Source organism: Amphiprion ocellaris, chromosome 13 (genome assembly GCF_022539595.1).
Source record: "Amphiprion ocellaris isolate individual 3 ecotype Okinawa chromosome 13, ASM2253959v1, whole genome shotgun sequence".
In the NCBI taxonomy this organism is placed as follows: Eukaryota; Metazoa; Chordata; class Actinopteri; family Pomacentridae; genus Amphiprion; species Amphiprion ocellaris.
Window position 1 is genome coordinate 8,275,265 of NC_072778.1, and position 13,977 is coordinate 8,289,241.

General features: G+C 37.6%; 1 long non-coding RNA gene across 1 annotated transcript in view; it reads right to left on the reverse strand.

Moving 5' to 3' along the window:
* Nucleotides 1–244: 244 nt before the first annotated feature.
* LOC111574988 (uncharacterized) overlaps nucleotides 245–13,977 on the reverse strand; it is a 31,807-nt gene continuing 18,074 nt past the window's right edge. Inside the window, exon 3 of the long non-coding RNA XR_002746689.1 lies at nucleotides 245–312. This is a non-coding gene — a long non-coding RNA (uncharacterized LOC111574988). The remainder of the gene's footprint in view (nucleotides 313–13,977) is intronic.

Genomic DNA, 13,977 nt, shown 5'->3' on the forward strand with positions numbered 1-13,977 from the left:
TTACAGACAGGTTAAAGAAAAGAATGTTTTTTTTTCCTGTCACATCTGTTCAGCTTTCACTGACAAATTCACACAAAAACAACATTAATGCAGCATACATGCAAATTAAGAAATAATTATTTTAGCTATGTGCCATTGCTATTTTATGTGCAATATGCAATATTATGTGCAGCATCACTCTCAAACAGCAGCTCAGTATTACTCACATAAGACCTGTGATAGTGCATTCTTTTTCAGGTACTAACCTTAAAATGCTGTTAGCTTTCTGCTGTTTGTGACTGCTGCCTGGACGCCTAGAGCCTCTGGTCTAAACTGTAAAAAGATGGAAATGTCAGGAAAGCATTTAAATGCTGAACAATAACGAATTTATTAAGTCTCAATCAAAGATAAGGCAGTTTAAAACCCATGTAGCCTCATGTGGTTTATTCCCGGGCAAATCCAGAGAATAAAATGACAAGCTGTGCAAATACTAACCCAGCAGAATACAGTTTGCACATACAGAACAGACTAGCTCCAATATTCTGCTTTTACACCCAGACAGACAAACCAACATGTGCTGATTTGGCCAATACATGGCTTTAGAGTTGTTGGTTAAACTACAGTTTTAAGAATAACTGTGGAGCCAACCTTTATAGCTGATGATTTTTGGAACTCAGTTCCTGATTGGACTTAAAGCTACAGAAAAAATGTCACAGCTGCGTTTTTTAATTATATGTCTCAGACACATCTGACAGAACAGATGCACTCTGAACACTCTAGTTAATCCTGTGGTCTGAGTAGGTGGCACAACAGCTTACATTTTACTCACACTACACAGCCATGAATGCACCTGAAACTTATTTTTATGCTTCTATTTCTGCTATTTTATACATGCAGCTATAGTTAGTGTATTGAGCTCCAAGCGCTAAAATGTGGGCAACCTACAGCTCAATACTCTGCCTGAATGCCTCCCATGTAAATATAGATGGAGCACCAGAGCCGCTGCAGCTGTACAGAATCTTGGCATTTGGGGCTCAGGGTGCTCGCTGTAAGTTTCCTGACTGTCTTAATTGCTTGCGCACATTTACATTCCACTTAGTGCCAGACATAAGTAACTTCTGCCTTGATGTAAAGGAAGTCCTGTGATACTGAAAGTGATTGGAGAATTCAAGCTATTTGCAAACTTAAGAGCACCTCAAGAGCAATCCCTCTATTGGCATTCATATGGAGCCTCCATTTCGGCAAAGAAGAAATACTGATTCAAAGTATGATTTGTTATTCATCTCACTTTATGTTTTGCACTAACTGAGGCATGTGAGTTTCCTTGACGTGTGTCTTTGAGGGATTTTCACCCCAAACAGGCCACAGGGTCAAAATAGAGTTCATCAATCCATCACTCCATAACATATCAAACATTGCTTATCAGGTTATGATAAAACTATGGAATGTGTCTGATTCATCCCTTTCAGTATTTTCAGAAAGTCTGTCTAGTAGACTGACAGAAACCGCAGAATATGCTTTTATACACAGTATGCAGAATATTTTACACATTAGGTATTAGATATTAAATTCTAGCTAAAATTTATCATTTAATTCCATGGAGTGTTAGGACTTCAACGATAAACCTTTAGTTATCGGCTATTTAATTACTTGTCAGCTGTTTTGATAATCGATTATTCAGTTTGAGGATTTTTTTAAGGAGATAAAAGTCTAAACTAATTCCAGCTTCTTAAATTTTAAAATTTCCTGGTTACTTTACTCCTTTGGGAAAGTAAAAGGAATACTTTCACATTGTTATATATGAACAAGAACAAGAAATTAACAAGAAATTGAAGAAAACAGGAGTGGTCTAATAATTTTCACCATGACTGTATATATACACACAAGTCAAAAGTTTGGACACACCTTCTCATTCAATGTTTTTTATTTAATTATTGTATACATTGTAGATTAATACTGAAGACATCAAAACTATAAAAAAAAATACATATGGAATTATGTTGTAAACATAAAAGTGTTAATCTTCAGTATTCCTGAAAAGTATTCCTTTTACTTACATCTTGCGCTCTGCTAGGATGGATGGAATTACTTTGTAAGTGGCACTATTCAGTTTTATTACAGTGGGAAGCTGCTCAGTTCTAATGAAACAATTTTTATTTTGTAACATCTAAGTCATTCAATGCAACCTAAATGCATTAGAATATCAATTTAGCAATTTAATTATTAAAGCTATTACCTGCTTAGTCTAAAATATTTTTATTCAATAGTACAGTTGACAACAAGGTGAAACAAACATCATAGGTGCACTCTGCATTCACTGCACATCATTTCAGTTCAATTGGATCAATAATAAATGGAAAGTTATGGCCTTTTTTTCTAAGAGGCATTGCTCCATTGTTACTGACTGGCTTGAGGACTGCCTTAGTCAAGCAGAGGGGATCATCGATTATCACTCAGGGTTTTGTTTCCAACAGCTTGCCGGACCGGGAACAAAACCCTAAATCTTTCAGCTAATAAACTGCCAACCTGGACACGGCTCTGACAAGGGAATGTGTACAGATGAACCACTGAATGAGCAATTTTTGCATATATAATGATGACCATAGCAGTAACTGCCAACTGGTATTTAGGTAGAAATACACTCACGAGGGAGACACTGTGTCCCTGTGTGCTTTGCCCCCAATTGGTTGGCATCAATTTGACATGTCTTATTACTGGCACATCTGGGGACCTGGCAGCAGTGGTGCTGGGCACAGGCATTGCCAAAAGATTATCATAAACACATCTCAAAGCCAGAACAGTGACACAAATGCATACAGCGCGAATCTGAGTTTGCTCTGAGTGGTCAGTTTTCATTTTTGTTAATCTTTTCATATGTGTGGGAGCTGAGGAGTGCTGCTGTTGGACAGAGGATCAGTTATATAAACGACTATTACAAACAAGTATGGGGGTGGGCTGGGGGGTTTCAAAATGCAGGCAAATTAGACTCATGTTCTCCAGATTCATTCAGGACGGTAATCCAGGAAGCTACTGAAGCCTTTATCGAGTGTTTGTCAAACAAAGATTTGGCAAGATGGACATAAATGTGGGAAGAAAAACAAAAAAACAAACAAAAACGATTGTTCTGCATTACTGTTACTGTTGCATTTAGGTGGACGAATATTGCTAAGCTGATTCTTTAAATTTCACATTTTACAGAACCTCCGTATGGTTAAACAATAACACTATTGAAAGCTGAAAGAAAATAGAGGAAAACTAATTCTTTATTGTAAAGCACTTCATGGTTATCATTATTAATACTATTATTGTAAAAATTCTTTAAAGCATGGCATTCTTGAAATAAAAACGGTGCTCCACTGTGCCTAAAAAACAGCTGAAAGATTCCGTAATTAAATCACATAGTTACAGATATAACCATTTACATGTGAGGATTTGCTGTCTCTCTCAGTTTTTTCCACTTTAATTATTATAATTGTAATATATATAGGCTTTGACGTGTTGGTTAGCAGATGGACATGGACATCCTCTTGGGCAGAAATGACAATAACAATCATTCCACAAAAAACAGTAACTACATTGATTAAGCTAATCATCTGCTTTGAGTTTCACTGGTGTTAACAAGGTAACAGCTGTGCGAGTAATAAAGGATTTCATAGTTCCAAATATGTAACTAAATCACGCCATGCATGAATGAATTAAAAAAAGGATAAAAATCCACCTAAAACATAAATGGAGACTCAGTCAGAAAGAATCGTAGAACAGAATTCGCAACATACAAAATGGGGCTAGTCTGAAACAGAGACCAACAGAGAGAGAGAACAGCAGCGCTGGCAGCAACATGTTATGCCACCAGTTAACAAGCAGCAGTGGTTGAAACAACTAGCAGTAAATGGAATTTTCCCTTCACTTCACAGTTCAAGCAACCAGAACTGACAGTTTTTCCCCTCGTATAAACCCAGGTATAACACAAATTTACACACAAACCTGACACCTGCAAAAAAGATACCTGGGCCCGGCCCAAGCAGATCATATTGCAATAATTTGGCCCAGATGCCATTACATCACCGCTGCATTCTCAGACTTGCACTCGATAAAATTATTGAGCATGCTTAACACCAATGCAAAAGCAAAAATTTGAAAAAAGACAAAAAAAAAAGACCATTTGACTCGATCGATTTACATTGCCAGAAATAAATTTCTCTACAACTTTTATCAACTTCAGGAATGGAACACACATATACATACATACATACATACATCAGGGGCAGGTAACTGAACAAATATTTATGGTGCACTTGCAGCTCAGTTGGCAAAGTAAAGGAGTCAGTGTTTTCACACAGAATGCTAGAGCAAGAGCTAAATCTGTTCATGATCAATTATTATTTTTGTTATATATGTACATTGTAACTAAGTACTTTATGTGTGAGCACATAATATGAGAATATGTGCTCATATCTGGTGACTGAGGTTTCTCGGATACAGACAAGCATGTGGGTGTTTACAGTTGTGTGTTGGTATAAATGAGCAAAACTATAAGTCATACTGGACAAGGAGTTCAACAGATGATTTATCTTTATAAGGAGGAATCTCTGTTTCCTCATCTCTATTTCCTACAAAGAAACACCAATTAAAATACAAAAGTAGGAAGGATGAAACAAAACCCTCATTCATAACTGAGCAGGTAACAGCAGGGGGGTCTCATTTGCAAATCCCTGTGTAAACTTCCTAACCTTCTGCACAGCAGCAGCAGAGAAGAAGTGTACCGCGGGCATATCCAGTGAGGATTAGGTCCATGTTAAGTGGGTCCCCAGGAGCCGTGGAAAGTCTCCAGGCTGTGATTGCGTCAGTTAGACAGTGGAATGAGTTGCAGCTTCCACTGACCAGAGGCGACAGTGAAAATAACCACAACTGCAGCTGAACTGTCTCTTTTTGATGACAACCACCCCAAACCCTTCATCACACACACACACGCACATGCACGCACACACACACGCACACACACACACACACAAACATGCTTTGCCTACATACCTCCTAGCCCTTGGCTATTTAGACAGCGGGGTGGCAGGTCCAGAATCTTATTACCTAAGAGGAGGGCTGAGCAGCTGGCGGGCTCTTGAATTCATGAAATCTCAATATTTGCTTGTTTAGTCTGTGACACAGGGCAGCAATGACTTCAATATCAGCTGTAGTTGAATATACAACATTTTGTGAAAAGAAAACCACAAATACTGCTCTGCTACTGGTCAGGTATACAGTACATGACACATATTCATATTTCACTATTGGTATTGAAAGCCGAAACAGTAGCTGTACATCGTCTCATAATTGTGCTTGCTCTGACAACTGGTTATGAAAACATGTTTTTCTACAAACTGCGAAGCAGTATTTAACATGAACAATACATCACAGATGGTCACAATTACAACACATCTTATCTGACAAAGCTGTGATCCTGGAAGTGATCTCAGGGTTAGACTACAGAGACCAAGACAGGTATGCTTTTTCCACTAAGCCAAGAATCGTTCTGACTGCTGGTGTCATAAAGGACAAGACAAATAATGTTATGACTCTCATGGCAATTCTGACAATCCAAAACTGTTCACGCTAAAGGCATCACAACACACTTTGATTATGTTACTTTTCCTGGCCTGAAAACCAGATCCAAGATGTATAGTTCAACCACGACGACATCCAGCACTACCTGCAGTGATGACCAACTTTTGGGTGCAAACCGCCAGCTGGAGTACGTAGAACATGATCCAGTGGTTGGTCCACCATATTGTACATTTAGATTTAATGGCTATTCATATACCTCAATAGCCACTGAAATTCAACAAGTCCTACAAAGAGCATGCTCTGACATTACGAGTTATTTGCATCTCATTGGCTGCAGTACAGTTTTACATTAATGATCATACATGACAAATGATGAGTGAGAGTTAAGAGTAACTTGACATTAAGCTGAAAAGCAGTACTTTTCTGAGCTCTCTAGCTGAGAGTTTCGCGGTGGTGTTACCTCTGATCACAATCAAACACACAGATGGGACATCATCAAAAGGATGCTTTGCTGCAACTGTAACCACATCCAGCAGTGGAGTACATCACTGCAGCAAAGCATAATCTAAAAACCCCTGGAAGTCAGCTGAACAGTTTCAAAGGGTGTTAACTTAAATGTGGTGCTGAAAATCAGGCTTCATTTGTGCATTAATATCAATAGTGAGCAACAACAGTAGATCTGGTCGCCCGTTTACATGCCAATTATATAAGTATACAAGTAACAGAATAGTTCATATCTCTGCTGTTATGTTTGTAATAATGTCTGTTAGTGTGGAAGTAAAGACATCTTTTGCTTTGCTTTTAGGGTCAATACCTCTTGAAATGTGTCAAGCCACCTGTCAAACACAAACAGACATTTCTAACTGTAATATGGCCATACCTTCATAGTTTAAATAGCAGTTACAAGTGACAGTGTTCCATTAAAGAAGTGTGACTTTCATTTTCATCTGACCAGAAAAGGTGATTTCAAGTCTATGCAACGGATAAGTTACTTCTTTCTCAAGCTAACTGAATGTAGTAGATTGAGGCTTGCAATGCATTATATGGTTTGTTATTAATCCTGGAGGGACATACAGAAAAAAAATCACTGAATAAACAGGTACCAAGCCACTATTGCCGTTAGTGATGTTCTTTTAGTTCTGGGATGCCAAAACCATGATTAACATTCAATTAAATGTACAGCACTACAGAAGAAAACCACAAAAACCCTTCCTGAGTGCACTGAACATCATACAATGATAATATCTTTTTTGAGTAGGACACAATGACATTTGCTATCACAATGACATTTTCCCTGAAGGCATGATAGACATGATAGGACTAGCTTTGTGTTTTAGCCGACCGGTGATTCATTTTCTGTCCAATATCCCTGCTTGTAGCAACAAGATAGTGACAAGGAAGTTTTAAGGTTAGCTATTTTTCAAAGATTAGACTTTCAGCATGCAGTGCAAAACATGTTTGCCACCCAGCTCAGGGAAAAAACATCTATCTGCGTAGACATTGACGGGGCCGGAAGCCTCTTCATCTGTTCAGGGACTAGTCTCCTGTTAACTGATCTTCATGTGTGAAGTGTTTTGTTCCAAGAATGTGCTATCAAACATCTATCAAAAATAACACCTATTCTGTCTTTGACTAGAGAATTGTAAAGCAATTTGCAAGTTTTAGAAATGAAGTCATTCATTGTCAATCAGAATTGCTTATAGAAATAAAGCTTATTATTAGGTGCCAAAGGTGCACATTACTTGTAAATCTGCTTGACCCCATACTCTGAAACAGAGTAAATAATTTGAGCTTTTAATTATTTAATCTCCAGTCCTGGTGGAGGTCTAGTTGCCAATTTACCAAAAACAGCACTCAGAGTATGCAGCTGTAAAATAGGTTTAGACCCCTAATGGCTAGTGTGATGGATCTCACAGTCTTCACTTCCTGTGTCGCTTGAAAATGAAGACGGCAAGGCTTTAATTCTGTGAAGTGAAGGGAAAATTATTCCATAACGATGTGCCGCATGAAGAGATGCATGGTGTTTTTAAGGAAGCTATACACTGTTCACAGTTCATTTCAATGAAACACAAAGAATGAGAGTGTGTGTGTGAGTGAGTGATAGATGTGAGCTAGTGGTTTGAACAGTATGAATATTCCAAAGTTTAGACAAAATAACACCCCTTGGCCCAGAAAAATCCTTCTCCGCAGCAACCCTTTAGCTTTTTTCATATCAATTCATGGGTGTTGATGTGTGTGATGTTATTTTATTGCTTGCGCCTTAAACCACTATGTTGTCAAAAACTCAAGGAAAAATATGATTATTAATAATGTGATTTTGATATTAGTAGTGTGATATTTCAACCATGTTTCAGTCAGTCTTAAAAAAGCCACAGTTATGAGACCAGCAGTTTACAAAAACATCCAAGCAAATAGAATTTACTACTGCAAATTTATGGTTTAATATTAAGCTTTATTGTTGTGACTTAACTGGATCTTATCTCGTAATTAAAAAACAAAACAAAACACGGTGACGCTTAAAACATAGCCATGAGACTTTGGCGTTGCTCAACTTCTTTATCCACAGCAATGCTTATTTTCTCCTTTTTGTTGGCCACCACCACTGAACAATTTGCCCCTTGGCTCGGTAAATGACCCCTAAACAGTTAGGGGCAAATTTCCCCACATTTATTTTCTAATAAAAAACAGCAATGTGTTTGATAATAAGCACTGAAAACATCAAATTTGAGTTGGTTTGTTGAATCGTGAAACACGAAGCACCACTCACATCACTAAAATCACCAAAATGTAAAAAAAACAAACAATCCACCTCATTAAATTCATGACTAAAAGCCGTTTTGCATATGAACAGCTCCCTCTCTCCTCACACTCCACTGGCCCACACACTCAAAACACTATGCCTCATTCCAAGCACAAGTGAGCTGAATTTTTAAGGAATTGGCAAAACAGGCAGCGATACCTGGGTGTGTGGACAATGCTGAGAAATAATTTAAGTGTGACAAGTTTGACAGACAACAAGTACACCCAAGTCTGAGATCATTCATTTTACATTTCAACTTCCATTTCTCCTGGATAACCGACTCACTAACGATACAGCTTCCCAAGAAGGTACCTGTATGAAAACTAAATGAGAAACCAATCTAATGTATTGAAAAATGTGACAGTCACTTGATTCGGTCCTAATTTAAGTGAAGGTGTAAAGTTCTGCAAAATTGTCTGCAGGTCTAAGGAGCTGATTTTGGCCAGTAACCAGTAATAAGACCAATAGCTGCATGGAGATGAATTATTTTACCTGGTTTTTGCATAGTTTCAGAAATACCACCAATAAATCTTAACTTATTACTGACATTGCTGTCAAAGTTGGACTACAGACTTGATATCCCTTCTTAATCCTTTGATGCGCAACATGGGTCAAAAGTGACCCATATTCAATGGAATATGGGTATCTTTTGACCCATGTTACGCATCAAAGGGTTAAGTCACTTTAGATAAGGAGAGAACATTGAGGGATTAGTGCTGGATACTAAGCCTCTGCATAAGAATGAGGCTGGTGTTAATTGCACGGTTTTGTATTTTCTTTTTTAAAAGGGCCAAAAACCAATAACACATTAGTCAATCTTTCAGTGCTTCCTAAATTCCCTACCATGCCTGTGGCACTCAGCCTCAAGCCCACATTGTTCATATCTAGGATGTAAATTTTTAAAACAGGTCACACAGACACAATTTAATCATATGAGCCCCAGTGTCTTTTTTATTCAATTTTTTAGAGTAATTACACCACTTTTTCTTTTAAGGGTTTATCTTGGTAATTTTAAGGGCTAGTCACGTATGCTGTATCTTCATTTATTTTTAGGGGTTAAAATAGATTAGGTTATCCAGGTCTGCAATCATTCTATATAATAATACATTTGTGATTTACCTTTCACATAAAGGAAAAGAAATGTCTGGGTATGAAAAAGTTGTTTTTACACATAACTTTCCATGAAATTCTGTCAACAACTAGTCACTAGACATACATACAGACAAGCATTATTATCCAAAACGATGAGTTGTCCATAGTCCATGACCATCTCCTCAGGTTGAAACAATTTTAAACAGACTGCAAGTACTACAGCTGATCTACAATACATTTTTTGACATGCATGTAGACAGTACAGGTTTTCACCATTTTAGAGCTTGTGAAGCCACAGTACACCGTACCACACAACACTTCAGACAGTTCCCTACTGGAACTTTACAACAAGGTTGATGACAACCAACACAACATTAAGGAACAGCCCAAATGCAGAATTTAGTTTTTTTCTGCATGCACTGCAGAGTTATTCGGTTGTCCAGCATATATATTGGATTAATCTGAATAACTTTACAGTTTTTGAAGTGTGAATTATCTCAGGAAAAGCTATTGGTTATTGGTTAATAGTGTTCCGTTTGACTTGCTTTTGCTTCATATGTTGATAAATTTGGTAACTAAATTTAGCTTCATGTACCGTTAAGTGCATTTTATGCCATCATCCTTGTGAAAGCTATCATTGCTGCAGTGTGGGGTTAGTTGGGACTGTGCATTTGAACTTCAACTTCAGCTTTATTGTCATTCAGCAATGTACATAGTACACAGTTAAACGAAATTACATTTCTCACATCCATTCACAGTGCAGAAATAAAAGTAATACTATAAAAAGTTAAGAATAAATATAAGGTAAAAAGTAGTATTACTAATGTCTGGCAGTGCAATGAATTATGTTTATCTATAAATGTTGCAGCTTAAGGTGAGGCAACATTCATGTTCCCTTGCCGGATGTTTTAATTACAGAAACTATAACTCCTATGTATCTGTGCAGCAAACAAACATTTGGAATCATGGTAGTGTCCTCTTTCTCTAGAGTTGAGAAGTTAAATACCAGTTGGTGACTGTGTATTCTCTGACTGGAGCTCTGTAGTAGTAAATGTTTATTATCCAGACAGTCTGAAGACAGCAGAGATACAAATCACCACCTCTGGTCACAACTTTCAGGAATAAAATCAGAGTGAAAACAGGAAACAGAGATTTGAAAGATTAGTCTTGAGTTGAATTGGCAGGCTTTGTATCCAGGCAGCAGTATGCACAAGTAACCATGTGATCACTTGACTTCTGTGGGGAGAACTGAGATTCAGATAGTGATTGTATCCCAAAGTGTTGTCATATAATCCTTTGGCCAGATGACCCACCCCTCAGTTTAAAATAGACCAAAAATAGGTCGGGTTACAGATCAACTCCATGGTGTAATTTTTTTTTGCCAGCATTTGCTAATCTTACAGCAATTGTCTCTGTCTGTCTTCACAGTTTAATCCTACAACAGCAATCACAACAAAGCACAAATGTTTGTGAACCACATTCAGAGGGTGATGAGCTCTTCTCAATTGCAGCCTTATGTGTCAACATTGCTTCTCACTATAGTAAATGAACAGAGAGGAGCAGAAAACCACAGAGCTCCTGCTGTGACAATGCCATTTGAGAGACAGAATGACTGCCGGTAAACAGTATATCAATAAGGCAATATTATGCTCAGGAGATTTCCGTAGCAGCGATAATTCAGGCACGGTGGGCTGCCATGAGCAAAAGAATACAGTAGGCACACTAAACTGGTTGAGGTCTGCACTGCAAAAATCAATCATTGGATTGCTTTTAATGAATGAGGGATTGTTTAATGGGTTGGCCATGACAGGGAATGAGCAGCCTGTCATCACAGCTGGTTTGATCAGTGACAACCAAGTGTTTCTCAGCCTCAAATCTGCTGCCATTATTTACCTTAAAAAAGGCAAAATGTTAAAATCTAAACCACAGAGTTAAATCAGTTCTGGTGTATCATGGACAGTGGGTTGTGTACTTTGAGTTTTGACATAATTCTTTACCTCATTGTTAGGTGTGCCACAGCAGCTCTCAACATCCTTTTGCTACCAAAGAAAATATACGCTGCCTGTTGGAGCAAATTAGATGGGAGTTTAACCATGCACCTCTCAAGCAATAAATATACTGGAATCAGGGACAAAAAATAAATATATAAAGTTAAAAAAAAATCTGATTTGTAACAATTATTTCCTGATAAGTTAATTATAATTTCTCAAACACAGTCTATGAAATACACATCTCCCATACCCCAAAATGATGTCTGCTGGTGTCTATTTGTGCTTGAGCAACAGTTTGCAATAATAAAACATGATCACATTGGAGAAGCTTGGGCCAACAAACATTTGTCATTTGCTTCTTAAAAAAACTGATTGCCAAGATCATCAAATTTGTGTAAATTTATGCAGTGAGTTGAACAACATATCTGCAAAACTGAAAGTTCTGTAGTCTGCACTGGCTTTTAGTCTTCACCAACTGTGTGTACCACTACCAGCCTGAAAAATACATAAAACGTTCCAATTTCCACCCTGTACATTTAGCGCATTCAGTTATGAGGATAAGGAAAAATAAATTTGGATAAATATTTCATTGAATGTTCTTGCAAAAGTACACTAATACTGTCATAAATGGAGCACTGTCATTATGCAAAATATTGTGATTTATTATGATTACATTTATTACATTCATAAATTTGACCCTACAGATAATTTTTAAAAAATGGGGGAAAACAAGAAATTTCAAAAACTGTGCAATAACGAAATGTCTTCAATCACAGCTGCATGCAAATTGTTGTGCCTTTGCTGGAGCTAACCATATGCAAATACATTTCACTGTATAAAGTATGCAAATGCTTCCTGCCCTTAGAGCTTAAAAGGTCTGAGCTTTACTGAAAAATGTTTATTTTCTCTTCCAACTTTCACAAGCTTCTCTTGTTCTGCACAGCATCTAACCTTAGCCCTGACCTTGACCTCTTTCATAATTTTTGCTGTACCCCGAGTTGACATTTCTGAAAAAAGATATTTGAGAGAGCTTACTGTGGAGAAATTACTCAGTGCAACAGATGAATTTAGCCAACTCACAGTGGAGTAGAGAATCACCAGCCAAAATCCTGTAAAAATCAAAATGTCATAAAGTGGCCAATGAATTTTTGACCAGCAGCCACTATATCCACAGGGGGCAAACATACAAATTTTTCTTCCCCAAGATATTATGTGGAACAAATGATTTGGTAGGAAACTGGTTGACAGGAATGAATTCAGATGTTAGGAGTAAGCTTGGTGAGGTGTGGGCGTTCGGAAGGAGACAGGAACGTAAACTCAGTGGCTCACCAGATGGCAGCTGACTCTATATTCCAACCTTTGTTCACGCTGCCCACACAGGGACAACTTCTGAGCGAGGTTACAGTCTCCTTGGCTCTAGACAAGGCACTATGGGATAGAAAGGCCCAGAATTTTCAGCCTTGAAGTTCAGGCTATTGTGGTGCTCAAGGGACCTATACAAGAGCATGTTGCCAGATAGCGTCTTTCTCTAGCGGGGGCATCCCAGTGCTTTGTCAATCAGCGCTCCCATGCCATGAGTGGGTTTTGTTTCGATGATAACAATATCTTGCAAATATATCATCACTCTGATCACCATTCATTGTGCCCCCATTATGTTCCTTATACATACCAGAATAGACAGACACAGCCACAACCTCCAGTGATAAAGCCCATGCAAAAATGTCAGAAACCGCAGTTCCTCAAATGGCCTTGAGGCTGGCTTCAAAAGTGAGTCGATCTTCAGACTTTTATAGAACTCACAAATTTAATTTGTATAAAAGCTTAAAATTATGCATAATTAAGAGTGAGGCTGCTTTTAGTGATATACAGTGCCATGCAAAAGTATTTTGAAATCTTCTATTTTGGCATATTTGTCAAACGCAAATGTTTCAGATCATCAAACTAATTTTAGTGTAAGACAAAGGTAACCCAAGAAAGTACAAAATGCAGTTTTTAGATGATTTTTTTTTTTAAGGGAAATTTGATGTTCCACCTCTTTGCTCATTTTCTTAATTAGCCGGGTGTTAGAAAGAGTCAAGCACTGACAAGATGGCGATGACCAGAACCACCACACAGAATTTCAAAAACAGTGTTTCAGAAACCTCTGAACACTCTCTCATCAATTTGACATATCAATAGTCACAAAACGCACTAATAATTATATATTATTAATAATTGTAGCAAAAATCAAATACAAATTCATTGTAATGCACTTGAAGCATGTGACATAAACCTTTATTGAAGCTTCTACTCTGTTGAAATTACAAAAATTTCATACTGCTGTGCCCTATTCTCCTATAATATTTTACTGACATCCCACTGTGTCAATCACTGCCTCAAGCTGTATATCTCAATGCATTCAACTCATAATACTTAAATTGTAGTAGTGGACAGAAATACACATTATATCATATTCCCTTTTGTTAATTTTCTGGAAATTTATTTAAAAATTGCACTTCATTTGGGGATTTTCCTATTGTTAATTACTGGAAAAGCAGAGCACTCTTATCTGTTGCC